The sequence below is a fragment of the Eumetopias jubatus genome, unplaced genomic scaffold (assembly GCF_037043125.1).
Source record: "Eumetopias jubatus isolate StellerSeaLion01/CBP00866 unplaced genomic scaffold, mEumJub1_p1.0 scaffold_16, whole genome shotgun sequence".
NCBI classification, from domain to species: domain Eukaryota; kingdom Metazoa; phylum Chordata; class Mammalia; order Carnivora; family Otariidae; genus Eumetopias; species Eumetopias jubatus.
Window position 1 is genome coordinate 58836907 of NW_028274822.1, and position 13827 is coordinate 58850733.

The following is a 13827-nucleotide window of genomic DNA, read 5'->3' on the forward strand; positions in this document are numbered from 1 at the left end:
GTCCTCACAATTCTGGAGTCTTGAAGTCTAAGATCAAGGTGCTGCAGATCTGTATCTGGTGAGGACTCTCTTCCTTGTTTGCTGATGGCAACCTTCTCCCTGTGTCTTCACTTGCTGGGGAGAGAGAGCAATCTCACGTCTCTGCTTATAAGGGCACTAACCCTATTCATGAGTGCTCCACCATTGTGACTTAATCACCTCTCCAAAGCTCCACCTCCAAAGGCCATCACAGTAGGGATTAGGCTTCAATGTATGAATTTTGGGGAACAGAAACATTCAGTCTGGAGCAATTATTCACTATGGCTAAGACCTATTTCAAGGCATCTCCGTGCACTACCTGTTCTTTTTTTTTTTTTCTTAAGATTTTGTTTATCTATTTGACAGAGAGAGACACAGCGAGAGAGGGAACACAAGCAGGGGCAGAGGGAGAGGGAGAAGCAGGCTTCCCGCTGAGCAGGGAGCCCGATGCGGGGCTCAATCCCAGGACCCTGGGATCATGACCTGAGCCAAAGGCAGACGCTTAACAACTCAGCCACCCACGCGCCCCTGTGCACTACCTGTTCAAAAAGAGTCCTGTGAAGGGTGGGCACCATTTTCCACAATTTAGAGATGAAGAAACTGAGGCTTGACAGGCTGGACAACTTGCCCAAGGTCACACAGACCCAGGGACCTTTATCACGTTAACACTTCACCAACATTACCATGAATGGATTCATAATGTAAAAAAAACACCTGACGTTGGTATAACCACCATTGTTCTTACAGCTTGTACATTCATTTTCTTATTTCCTCACCAGGATCCCCTCTTGAGGAGGCATGATAGGTGGTATTTTGAGCAGTAGTTTGTCAGTTTGGTTTCCTCTGGGATAAGGCTGCTGCAGGTTGCAGGAGGAAGGAGGAAGAATTAGAAAGGGACTGAGGAGAGACCGAGCTGAAGGGAAGGGGCACAAGATAGAGCTGACCCCATAGACACAGAGAACGGACTGGTGGTTGCCAGAGGCAGGAGGTGGGAGTAGGCAAAATGGGTGAAGGGGGTCAAAAGGTCCAAACTCTCAGTTATAAAATAAATAGGTCCTGGGGATGTAATGTGCAGCATGGTGACTCTGGTTAACAACACTGTATTGTACGTGTGAAAGTTGCTAAGAGAGTACATCTTAAAAGTTCTCATCACAAGAAAAAAATATAACTGTGTGTGGTGATGGTTGTTAACTAGAATTATTGTGGTGATTATGTTGCAGTATATACAAATATTGAATCGTCTATGTTGCACTCCTGAAACTAAAATAATGTTAATATGTTGATGATATCTCAGTAAAGGGACTGAAGCTGGGTCCTCTCTCTTCTCCCAGGACCTGCTCTGCTCACACAAAACACTGTTGTTATGTTTGGGTAGTAAGGCCCCCAGGATGGCATCCCACTTTGAAAAGGAAAAACCAGGCGAGATCCATGTTCTCTGTAAAATATAGAAGGCACTACAGAAGCCAGGAATACAGTTCCACTGAGATTTACAATAAATTAAACACAGACATAAGCAGAATAAGAGAGTATAGCATTAAGCTTTCACCAGACTGCCCTGAAGAAGAAAAAAGCCTTAGTGAGGTTCCAGTTCAACTGTCGGTTTTAAATTGACTTAGGGATATTTGCAATTCTAAGATATAGAAATTTAGGGCAATAAAGGAAGATAAGAGCTATTTAAAATGTTGTCAGTGAATTGGTGACTCATTGTCCACATTAGCATTAGTTTCTCACAACAGCTTCATGCGGTCAGAATCATTGGCTTCATTTTCAGGTTAGGATGCTGACACTCACAAAGGCTAACGTGCAGCTAGAAGTTTCTGTAGCAGAATTCGAAACCAGCTTTGTCCTGCTTCAGAAGCTCTGCTCAGCACAACGAAGCTCCCAGATCAGTCCTACCTTATCTTTCCATGAAAGAGAAAGCATAGATTGAGTCAGCAATTTATGTGCCTCTAAGTTACGTCATGTGCTGCCTCCAGGAATCTCAAACTGCCTTGTTTGGGAATAGAGAAGCATGTTTACATACAAGGAAACCTAATTCAGTTGAAACACAGCACCAATTTTAGCTTTAGTTTAATTTTGTTTTGAGAACAATAGAGAAGAGGTTTTCGAAGTTCTTTGAACTTGACCCACAGAGTGAAAAGCCCTTAACATCACTCCCTAGTATACACAAACACACGTGTGTAACAGAAGTTTCACAGAATAATACTCACTTAGCATGTGAGAAGCACTCTGACATTTTAGATTCTAGTCTAGTCTTTCTTTCCTCTCTTTTTTTCTTTTGTTCATGGTCTTCCTTAATAATTCTTTTTTTTTTTAATTGTGGTAGAAACACTTAACATGAGATCTACTCTCTAAACAAATTAAGTGCATAATACAGTGTTGTTAACTCTAGACACAATGTTGTTCAACTGATGTCCAGAATGTGTTCGTCTTGTGTATGTGAAACTTTATATTCCTTGAACACTTGCCCATTTCTCCTTCCCCTCAGAGCCCCTGCAACTACCATTCTACTCCTGCTTTTATGAATTTAACTATTTTAGATACCTCGGATAAACGGAGTCCTGCAGTGGAAAACGGTAGAGAGTCTCCTCAAAAAATAACAAATAGATCTTTTCTTTTTTTGATGCTGGTCATGACCCATTATATTGATGTCAGGATCCACAAATGTGTTGTTACCCATTTGTAATACAATGAAAGAAAACTTGGTGGCATCTGGGTGGCTCAGTCGTTAAACGTCTGCCTTCGGCTCAGGTCATGATCCCAGGGTACTGGGATTGAGCCCCACATCAGGATCCCCTGCTCCATGGGAAGCCTGCTTCTCCCTTTCCCTCTCTGCCTGCTTGTGTTCCCTCTCTCGCTGTGTCTCTCTCTGTCAAATAAATAAACAAAATCTTTAAAAACAAAAACAAAAACAATGAAAGAAAACTTGAATTCTTTTTTGTTTTAGATTACACCGAAGATTTGTGAAGTAGGTAGGAAGAGGTGGGGGAGGAAGGTAAAAAAGGATATTTAAAAATTAATTATTGATAGCAACTTAGTGGAAACATTAACGTTTATGCACTTTTAATTCTTGGAAAGAGGAAGAGATGGTGCTTATAAAGGCTGATTATTTTTCCTACCAAAGATGATGAAATGCCAGATTTACTTCACTAAACAGACATTTTAAAGTCTGAAGGAAACCAAAACTCAAAGGTTAGTTCATCTTCTGTGTCTCCTATAATATTCATCAGCTAGCTTGCTAACTAGGGCAAGTCTCCCTCCAAAGCAAATACACCTAGGAGCATGGATGTCACTATCCGCTAGATGGCGATATAGAACAGGCGTAGCCCCTTCCTTAGCCTTGTTTACACGGACATGCCAGTTGATCTATGCTGCAAAAGAATCTAGAAACCCATGGTCACCCAGTAATTCACACGAATTTAGCCTGAAAGTTTACTCAACGCTCCTGGCGTGTTTCTGCCTTTTCCTGGAACATCCCAGGAGGTTAGCCTCGTTCTTGATGACAGGCTAGCATTTACAATTTGTAACATCCTTGGCTGTTTCCTTGTGCAAGTACAGAGGAATTGCTGTTATATAAAGTCAAAGCCAGCATAATGTCTGTATTTATTAATAATCTGCGAATGCATATGCCATGAAACTTGCATTTCTTGCCTCTTCCGTGTAACATTTAAGAAATACCGTAGGTCCTCGCATCATTTGCCTTGCTAACAATTTCTTTATCTCTTAGTTGTTCTACATATGGTAAAGCCACTGGAAATAGTTAATGGACATTTTAGTTCTTCTTTTCCAACTGAAAAGGATGATCCTCTCAAATACACAATGGCAAGCCATTTTCCCTGAAAGAACTAAGTTGAAAATGTATCATAAACAAAAATGTGTGTTTTTTGCAAGGTAGAAGCAGTCTTTTGAAATAATCCCACGTATGAGAGATTTTTAAAGTTGTCATCAAGTGATGCCTGTTTATAAGACTTGTTTATATTTACTTGGCGGTCTTATTTTTACAATCTTTTGGTGTAAAAGAATATATTTATGGATGACTTTCTTTTGCCACTTATTATATTTGTAAATCATTTGAATTTTTGTGAATACATACTACTTTTACAAATGGGAAAGTAAAGATTTTTTGTTATTAAAATAATATGTAACTATGAGGGAAAACAGAGATTTTAGTATGTCATCACGAAAGCCATTACCAGTCGATCAGTTGAAGGCTCACATAATTTAAGGGCTGTGTGGGTTAATCCTGACTGTGGATTGCTGATTTAGAAAATGATATTTCTGAATTTAGGTCACGTCTACCATGTTCCTGTCTGCTATTAAGTATCCTTGTTAAAGTGGAAAGAATATCAAGTTGTTCATTATTCTAAATGTAAAACAATTAGTAAGAAACTGATAGTGTGGTCAGTTGTTAAAAACAGCAAAATCAATATATCTAATATTTTACCGTCCTTCAAGCTCCGTAGTAAGCCACATGCATGCGGTGGTCCATAGGTTTAGAGCAGGAGAAGTACTTGCATTCACATTAGCCCACTCTGTACTCCTTGTAGGACAAATATGGGGCATATCAGGGCTCTAAGATATAAAATTCTGCCTGTAAGGTCCTACGTCTGATAAGTTACAGAGCCTGGAAGGACCAACCATGTGATTCTGAGTTGAAAACTACTTGTCTTCCATTTTTGTGGGCTTGAAGGCTATGCCTACAAATGCTCCCCACGTGAGGAAGAGGAAGAGGAAGTCGTTTTAGCAGGCATTTAAAGCATTGCTTTTTCTGGCTTTTCCTTTACGTGCATGTGGGGAGTGAGCCAGGAGGCAGGACTGGAATAATTCAGAAGAGACTGTGCAGCCCAGTCATCCTCACACCCAGTGTCGAAAGGGTTCTTGGTGACACCTGTGGGGTAGACTGCACAGGTCCTAATGACGCTGAATCCTGATGCCACATTGATTTGTGACATTATACACCACCTTTCAAACTGCAACTCCTTGAGGCACAGCGGTGTGTTCATGGAACCAGTAAGTGTATGCTGATCACCTCCCCAGGGCCCCGGGCTCATGGTCTGGCCGGGAACACAGAATTGGGCACAGCAGACAGGCTCCCTACCCACATGGAGTTTGAAGTCCTGCAGGGCAGAGAGACATTAACAAATAAGCACACGGACAAATATATGTGATCAAATCACTAATTCTACTGTGAGACAAAAAGTGAAAGCTTTATGACAGACAACAACAGAATAAAGCATAATTTAGATGGGATGAGGGGTGTGTCCGGAAGTTTCTCTCGAGGAGCATTTTTCAGCTGAGACCTAAACAATGAGTAGGGATTTATCAGGAAAGATTGTAGGAAGAGTTCCAAAAAGAGGGACTGTCCTATACAAAGGCCCTGAGGTAGGAAAATGCTCTGCTTGTTGGAGGATCCAAAGCTCATGTGGCCCCTGTCCAGTGAGCCAAGGGAAGGTGATGGGAGATAGGACAGAGAGGCAGGTAGAGGGTCCAGCAGTGGAACTTTGTTGTCCATATGAGGAATAGTGTATTTTATCCTAACAACAGGGGCAAGCCATTAATGAGGTTTTTTTTTTAAGATTTTATTTTTTTATTTGACAGAGAGAGAGACATAGCGAGAGAGGGAACACAAGCAGGGGGAGTAGGAGAGGGAGAAGCAGGCTTCCTGCCAAGCAGGGAGCCCAATGCAGGGCTCAATCCCAGGACTCTGAGATCATGACCTGGGCCGAAGGCAGACGCTTAACAACTGAGCCACCCAGGTGCCCCCATTAATGAGGTAAAGAGGAGACATAATCAGATTTATGTTTTTATGTGTGGTTTTTTTTTAAGGATTTCTTTGAGAGAGAGAGAGAAAGCATGGTGGGGGGTGGGCAGAGGGAGAGGGAGAGTCTTTAGCAGACCCCAAACTGAGCTCAGAGCTATGAGCTCACAACCCTGAGGTCATGACCTGAGCTGAGATCAAGAGTTGGACACTTGACTGACTGCGCCACCCAGGCGCCGCTGGAATTATGTTTTTAAAAGATGACATTGGTGGCTTTGATTCAATGAGAATGGAGTGAGAGTCTTAGACCAGCTGTGAGGCTCCCACGTTGGTGCAGGGGCAGATGACAGACCTCCGCAGGGGTGGGGAAGGGAAATGAAGGAAAAGAGAAACACCCCAGCAGGGGATCAAATAGTGTGGAAGGGATGTGCACTTGTTAGGAACGAGCTCATGGGGGACGTTCAAGTGGAGATTTCATGGAGGCACGTGGCTTTAAGAGTCCCTTGTCGCAAAAGAGAAGATTAGCCGAAGTTAACGGCTTTGGTTAATATCATCCCTGAGATGAGACCCAGACCCAATGAGACCCCCTTGGGAGAAAGAGCTCAAGTAAAAGAAAGGAAGGCCCAGAACTCAGCCCAAAGAAATGTGTATGTTAAAAAGTAGTTAAAGGAGCACGAGAAGGGGCCAGCAGAGAAGTGGGAGACAAACCAAGAGAGAATTGTGAGGAGGAAGTGGCCAGTGTTGCCAAATGCTGTGGAGAGGCCATCAAGGCGAGGACCATGACCTATGTCTTAGAAATGCAATTAACAGTAGTTCACAGAGGAGAGCAGTACGTTTTAGAAATGTATTTCAACTAGAATGAGCTGCTATCCTTCCTTACTTTCAAGGAGGGTCTTTTACCCCTATAGCTTTAAAACTAGCCTGACCGGAATATTTTATTTCTGAGCACTCAGATTTCTGGGCTTTCTGTAGCAGCCAGACTGGTATAAGCTGTCAGTACCACCTTTCCTCCTTCTAACATCTAATTATGAAAAATTTCAAGCATACAGAAAAATTTTAAGAATTATACAATGAATACCCGTGTTATCTGTCAGCTAGATTCTACAATTACCGTTTTGCTATACCTGCTTTATCACACGTCTATCCATTGAACCATCCCTCCATCCACCCACCAATCCATCTTATTTTTTGGATGCATTTCAAAGTAAATTTTAGGCATCAGAACATTTCACAACCAAACACTCTAGCCTCTATATCATTAATAAGAGTTTATATCTGTTTATGGTTCAATTTCCTTTGAAGTGTTAAAAGAATGAAACTTTAAATCTTTTTTTAAAGATTTTATTTATTTATTTGAGAGAGAGAGGGAGAGGGAGGGAGCACGAGTGGGGGAAGGGGCAGAGGGAGAAGCAGACTCCCTGCTGAGATGGGAGCCCAATGCTGGGCTTGATCCCAGGACCCTGAGATCATGACCTGAGCTGAAGGCAGACACTTAAACTACTGAAACTTTAAATCTTAGTGTCCCAGGGGAGGCCTTTTGACAAATGTATAACCTTGTGTATCCATGCTATTAAGTTAGAGAACATTACATCATCTCAGAACGTTTGTCCCTGCTGCTTCATCTTTCAGAAAGTGCGGATAACGTAGGTAAGGAATCCTGATGGTGGACTTACAGTATGAACAGGGCAAGCATTAAATTCTCTTTTCCCTTCTGCCAAGGGACTCTGCCATTGCTCGTATACATTCAGCCACATTTTTCACCACAATAGAAATGGACACTGACCTCTTCCTAAAAGTGCTTTTGTAAACATTTCACAATAAACCCTTTGTAGAGGACAGTGGTGTCCAGTGAACCAAGCCCAGCCCAGGAAATCATAATTCCTCACTCAGAAGTCTGCTCTGCTGGTGCTGAGCAAGCTAATGTCATAGCCCTCCTATTTATAAAACAGGAACAATAGACATCTATATCGTACAAGCGTGAAAATTACCTTGGTGTTTTAGTATAAGAACTAACATAGCCCTGGGAGAAGAGGTAAAAAGACTCCAATGCTAGGCTGTAAGCATTATGACTAACCCGCCATATTTTCAGTTTGCCCCATCGGTGCCCTGTCCTCACCTCATTGCTAGAGTGAGAATAGGCAGAATCAGGGACATTCTGGGCACAGGGTTGCGCCTGCTTAGATTTGGCACCAGAATCAGAACTGGAGTTGCTAACTTTGTCTTACCAGTTCGAATATCCATTGTTAACAACCCCTGAAAGAGACTGTGAGGTGACTTGAGTTGTTTATTTTATTTATAACCCTGGGCTTCGGGAAGATCAGACATGAGACTGATGTGTTGGAATGAGTAGAGGATTTCTCAATCGTTGGTTCGAAGGAATCCGGAGACATAAGTTGAGGTGACAGCAGTTTTTGAGAGTTAATTGAAACTTGCTTGAGCCTTGTTCCCAAGCTCTATGCAAAGTCTAATGATCTCCCCAGACTTACCTATTAGTTACTGAGATTGTACAGGCTTGTGTTTACTTCTAGTCCCAAAGCCCCGCTCCTCCTGAATTCATGTCTCTCTTGGGTCCGCTTCCACTCCCGCCATCTGTTTTCCTGTTCTGGGCCAGCCCAGACTGGAATTCAGCCTCTTTTCTTTAACTTCTCCCATGACGACTTTCCAAAGCAAAGCCCTGTGGAACCCCATCTCTCTTTCTTTAATCTCTCCCTTCTGCTCTCTCGACTCCCAAATTCCTCTTGATGGTTAGATTCGGATTAGTTGAGCTGTGACTTTACTTCCATGTATTCTTCCATCCATAGCCCCAGGGCCTTACTTTCCACCCATAAGTGGAGAATCACGATATTTTTCTAAACAAAGGTAGCTCTCTAAGAGGATCTCTGGTGCAAATTCTTTAATGTACATACAGCCGACTCTTGAACGGCACAGGGGTTAGGGATGCTGACCTCCTGGTCCAGTCAAAAAACCTGCATAATTTTTGACTCCCCCAGAACTTAACTACTAGCAGCCTATTACTGAATGGAAGCCTTACCAATAACACAAACAGTTGATTAACACAGATTTTGTATGTTATATGTACTAAGTACTGTATTCATACAATAAAGTAAGCTAGAGAAAAGGAAGTGTTATAAGAAAAATCATATGCGAGAGAAAATACATTTGCAGTGCTACACTGTCTTTATCGAAAGATAAAGTGTGTGTGTATAAAAGGACTTATGTAGTTCAAACTGGTGTTGTTCAAGGGTCAACTGTACACACACACACACACACACACAGTGCATGTGTGGTTATATGTAAGTCATATGCATGTGCAGAACATACAACACGTAGAAACATGTAGATCATTACTTGAATGTATGTAACTAAATATATAATCCATGTCACATGTATCTACACACAAACACCTGATTATAGCCTATGTCTTCCATCCACAGAGGTCTAAACCACTTTTACCATGGAGCTGGTGAACTCTTCAGCTCCTGCTTTGTGCTCTTGGATTCTCATCTTATTTCTTCCTTGCCACCGATCCTCCTTTAGGACTGAAATGGATCCCATCTGGTTTGCATGGTTTAGTTTAGAAAATGAGAGACTGGAAATATCTGTTCGGTTCCTTGTTTGTTCAATCACACATTCACTCCACATCTGATAACTGAGCACCTACAGTGGATTGCCCTATTAGATCCTATAGAAGAGAAGAGATGGGCAAAGAAAGGAGGGGTCCATGTCCGCAGAAATTTAAAATCCAGCTGGGTGTGCAACACTTAGCACACATGAAACAACACATCCTCAAATGCACAATTCTCATCAGAAAAACAGCAAATTAGAGCAGAACGCTGAAGCCTTGCAGTGTAGCCCAATGCTGCTGTTTCAGCAGAATGAGCAGGAGGAAAAAAACCACTGTGGTCGAAAGAAACTGCTGGCTTACGGATTTTTTTTTTTTTAATTACAATTTGCATGCTCTTCTAACAGTGTTAGTTCTGCTTAGATGGCAGAGTGGCTTTCATGAAAGTATGAGCTCAGCCTTGTCTTATGCCTGTTGAAAAAAAAAAGAGGGCAGGTAAAATGACTGTAGTAACAGCACCAAGTTAGCTGAAAACCACAGTGTCTTTCAGATGAGACAAAAAAAACGCACACTGGAAATTTTTTTTTTGCTCGCTAAAAACCCCTTGAAGTTGTCTCAGAAGCACACACATAGGCGATTTCCTCTTTTCTTCTTAGGAGTGTCCTCAAGGAAAACAGCTTTCGCAATCCGAAGCGTCAGAGCAGTAGAGCCGCGGAGAGGCCTGGGTTAAGGTTGATCGAGCAGCAAGTGCCCCCTGAGTCTTAAGGAAGCACGTGGTCAGGAAGACCTTGGAGCTGGTCAGTGTCTGAATCAATCACATGTGCTTGAAGAGAAGTCGTTCTGATTCACCCCGGTCTGCACAAACTCAGAAGTCACAAGTACTTCGGAATCCAGTCTCGCTGGCATGCTGGATGCTTCGGGTTGTTGTTTTCTTTTCTGCCAATTTGGCTTTAGACTGTGGCAAAAGGGGAGACTGGAGAACTCAGACAGGGTAAAGTCAGAGCAGATATATCTACATGGCCATATTTCGGGAGAGGGACTTAATCTTTATGTAGCTCTTCCAAATCTCTTCATACAGTACAGTAATTTATAACTGAACTCTACACTGAATATTATCATTGAAAACATCCTAAACCACTTTGGAACAGGAATGAGTAACATCTGAATATGTTTTCAAAAAACCATGTCATATATACCGAAGGATATCTACATTAAAGCTGACTAACTTCATCAGTGTTCATTAGACATCAAAGTGGACCCAAGTTCAGAAAACCGAAGGACTCTCATTCTACAGGCAGATCAACATGGCCTATATGTGGTTTTGACTATTTTTTTATTTTATTTTATTTTTTTTAAGATTTTATTTATTTGACAGAGAGAGACACAGCGAGAGAGGGAACACCAGCAGGGGGAGAGGGAGAGGGAGAAGCAGGCTTTCCGTGGAGCAGGGAGCCCAATGTGGGCCTTGATCCCAGGATCCTGGGATCATGACCTGAGCCGAAGGCAGACGCTTAACGACTGAGTCACTCAGGAGCCTTGATTATTTTTTTAATTAAAAAATCAAATGTACTTTTAATGTGTGCATGGAGGAAGTTACATACGAATTCCATGAAGAATGGGAAATATTAAGATAGTGAAGGGTGATATTTGTGTATGCAGAGGAAAGATACAATCTCCTATTTCTTGGTGGTAGTGAAATATGAGAAATAACTTTTCAGGGTCAACTAACAAAAGAGGCAGAGCTAAAAGAAAACAAAAGCATTTCCTTGGGCTCCCAGAATTGCAATTTGGGGAACACAGACTTGGGCAGCAACCCAAATAGTGTCCTCTCAGGGAACAAAAGTCAAGGGTTTTAAAAGAGGGAAGAGAATGTTTGTGTAAGTTGTTTACAAAGACTTTTGATTGGTGTTATTCCTAGAAAATTAATCTTCTCTGAATACAATTGGTATTGTAAAAGCTACCACTAAGCTAAAGTCTGTTACTGTAACAAGTTGTAATTGTTTGTGCTGAGTCCTTGGAATATTTTCGGTTTGACCCAGTGCAAAAGTTCTTGGTTCCACTGGTGAGGACATGTGTAAGGCCCACCACTTCTATAGCCTCCTGGCTCCATTTGAAAACCCCTGGATGCAAGTGACCCCACTCCATTTCACCTTTCACACCACAGAGCCTCCAAAATGGACTGACTGATGCAGGTTTTCACATTCTATCCAAGTTGGACAGTGCTTTTCTAGGAATTGGCTCTGTTTTTCCTTGTATATCTCTGTGACAAAATTTAAGATAAATTATTTATTAGAGGAAACACAAATGGTCTAAATTTGAAAACATTTAGCAAGATGAACCTACCATGCTGAGCATGATACTAAGAGAAATTGGCCCTTGTTTCATAAATCTGTAGTCTTTGTTCTCGTGCTTCCTTAAACCACAGAAAAACTGGCCATTCCTGGGAAATCCTTAGTTCTCACATGATGCTCCTACTTATTCTTTTTACTTATTTATACGCTTAATGAAATCACGCAATCACATGATGTACTCAAACTTGAAAATTCTTTAAGTTGATACTTCAAATTCTATAAATTATATCCAGATCTAGTGTTAATTTTCTAAGTTTCCCTGAATGCGACCCAAGTCCTCTCCCTGTATGACAGAGGTGGTACCATAAACAAGTGGGAAGAGTCCAGACAGTCGGCCAACGATGTCGAAAATCTCAGTGGTGGCTGTCTTAGGGCAACAGGCTCTCAGGTGACTTTTAATGTGTTTCTTCATATGTTAAATAGTTAATTGAATTTTAACAGTGATCATGAGTTGTTTATATAATCAGAAAGCTATTTCCATTGTAAAAATTACAGTATTGGAAAAATTCACTTCTAGGTGTAAATAAGTAAAATTAGATTTTTATTACCTAACACCCTATGCACAGATAAGTTACCGAAAGAGTAAAGACCAAAGACGAAAATATGTGAAGCACAACTTTTATACTATTAGAATGAAATATATAGATTGTCTTCATGAACTTGAGTTAAACAGAATTTCTTAAAACAAGACAGAAAGAGCATGAATCATAAAAAAAGATTTATAAATTTGCTTGTAATTTTTAAATGATGCCAAAATTACAGCTTAGCTTAAAAATCTGGTTAAAAAACAAGCCATATGGGGCGACTGCGAGGCTCAGTCAGTTAAGCAAATGACTCTTGATTTCGGCTCAGGTAGTGATCTCAGGATCATGAGATCAGCCTCATTGGGCTCTGTGCTGGGTTGTGGAGCCTGCTTGGGATTCTCTCTCGCCCTCTCCCTCTGCCCCCCCCACCTCCCCCCATGCACATGCATAGTCTCTCTCTAACTAAAAAAAAAAAGAAAAAGACAACAAGCCATAGACTAGGAGAAGATATTTATAACATGTATTACAAAGTATCTAAGATATACAAGGAATTAAGATTATTAATAAGCAATAAAACAAAACCCCCAATTTTTGAAAATGGGCAAAAAATATGCACAAGAAACATAAAAGGAAAACAAAGTCACCAAAATGCACAAAAATATGCTCCTCCTCACCATACTGAGAGAAATACAAATTAAATTAGATCCTTCTTTATATCCATCTGATTGTCTACAAAATGTTTAATCGTACAATATGAGACATTGGAAAGATAAAAACTAGAAACTTGCAAAATCTACTAGTGGGAGTGAAAATAAATACAACTATTTTTTTTAAAAGATTTTATTTATTTATTTGAGAGAGCTAAAGGGAGAGAGAGCATGAGTGAGGGGCAAGAAGCAGAAGGAGAGGGACAAGCACACTCCACATTGAGTGCAGAGCCCAGCTCGGGCTTGATCCCATGAGCTTGAGATCATGAGCTGAGCCAAAACCAAGAGTCTGACACTCAACCAACTGAGCCACCCAGGTGTCCCCAAATACAACTATTTTGACATCAAATTAACAATACCCAGTAAAGGGGCACCTGGCTGGCTCAGTCAGTGGAGTGTGTGACTCTTGAGGTGCAACTCTCGGGGTTATGAGTTCAAGCCCCAAGTTGAGCATAAAGTTTATTTAAAAAATAAAAAATAAATAATAAGTAAAAAGGTAACTGCTTAAAAAAAACAAATAAACAAAAAAAACCCAATATCCAGTAAAGCTAAAAATCTACATTTCTTGTGACCTAAAAGGTCCTCCTGTAGAGAAACTTGCAAATATGTGCATAGGAAACAGCTATAAGAAGCTGAGGATGATCTGAAACCCATTAGATGCAAAATGAAATATAAAGTTTGTATTCCCAAGAACATTCAAATGGCAATTTAAAAAAATGAACTAGGTCTCTCTATATTAATGTTGTAACTAGATCACAAAAACATACTGTTAAGAGGAACTAAACCAGGTTGCAGAAATAAACGATATGATACAAATTATTTTAAAATAAAAAACACTGTATGTATTGATGATGTATACATATATACATAATAACTAGAGTCATGTACTGGAGATACCCCTGGGAGC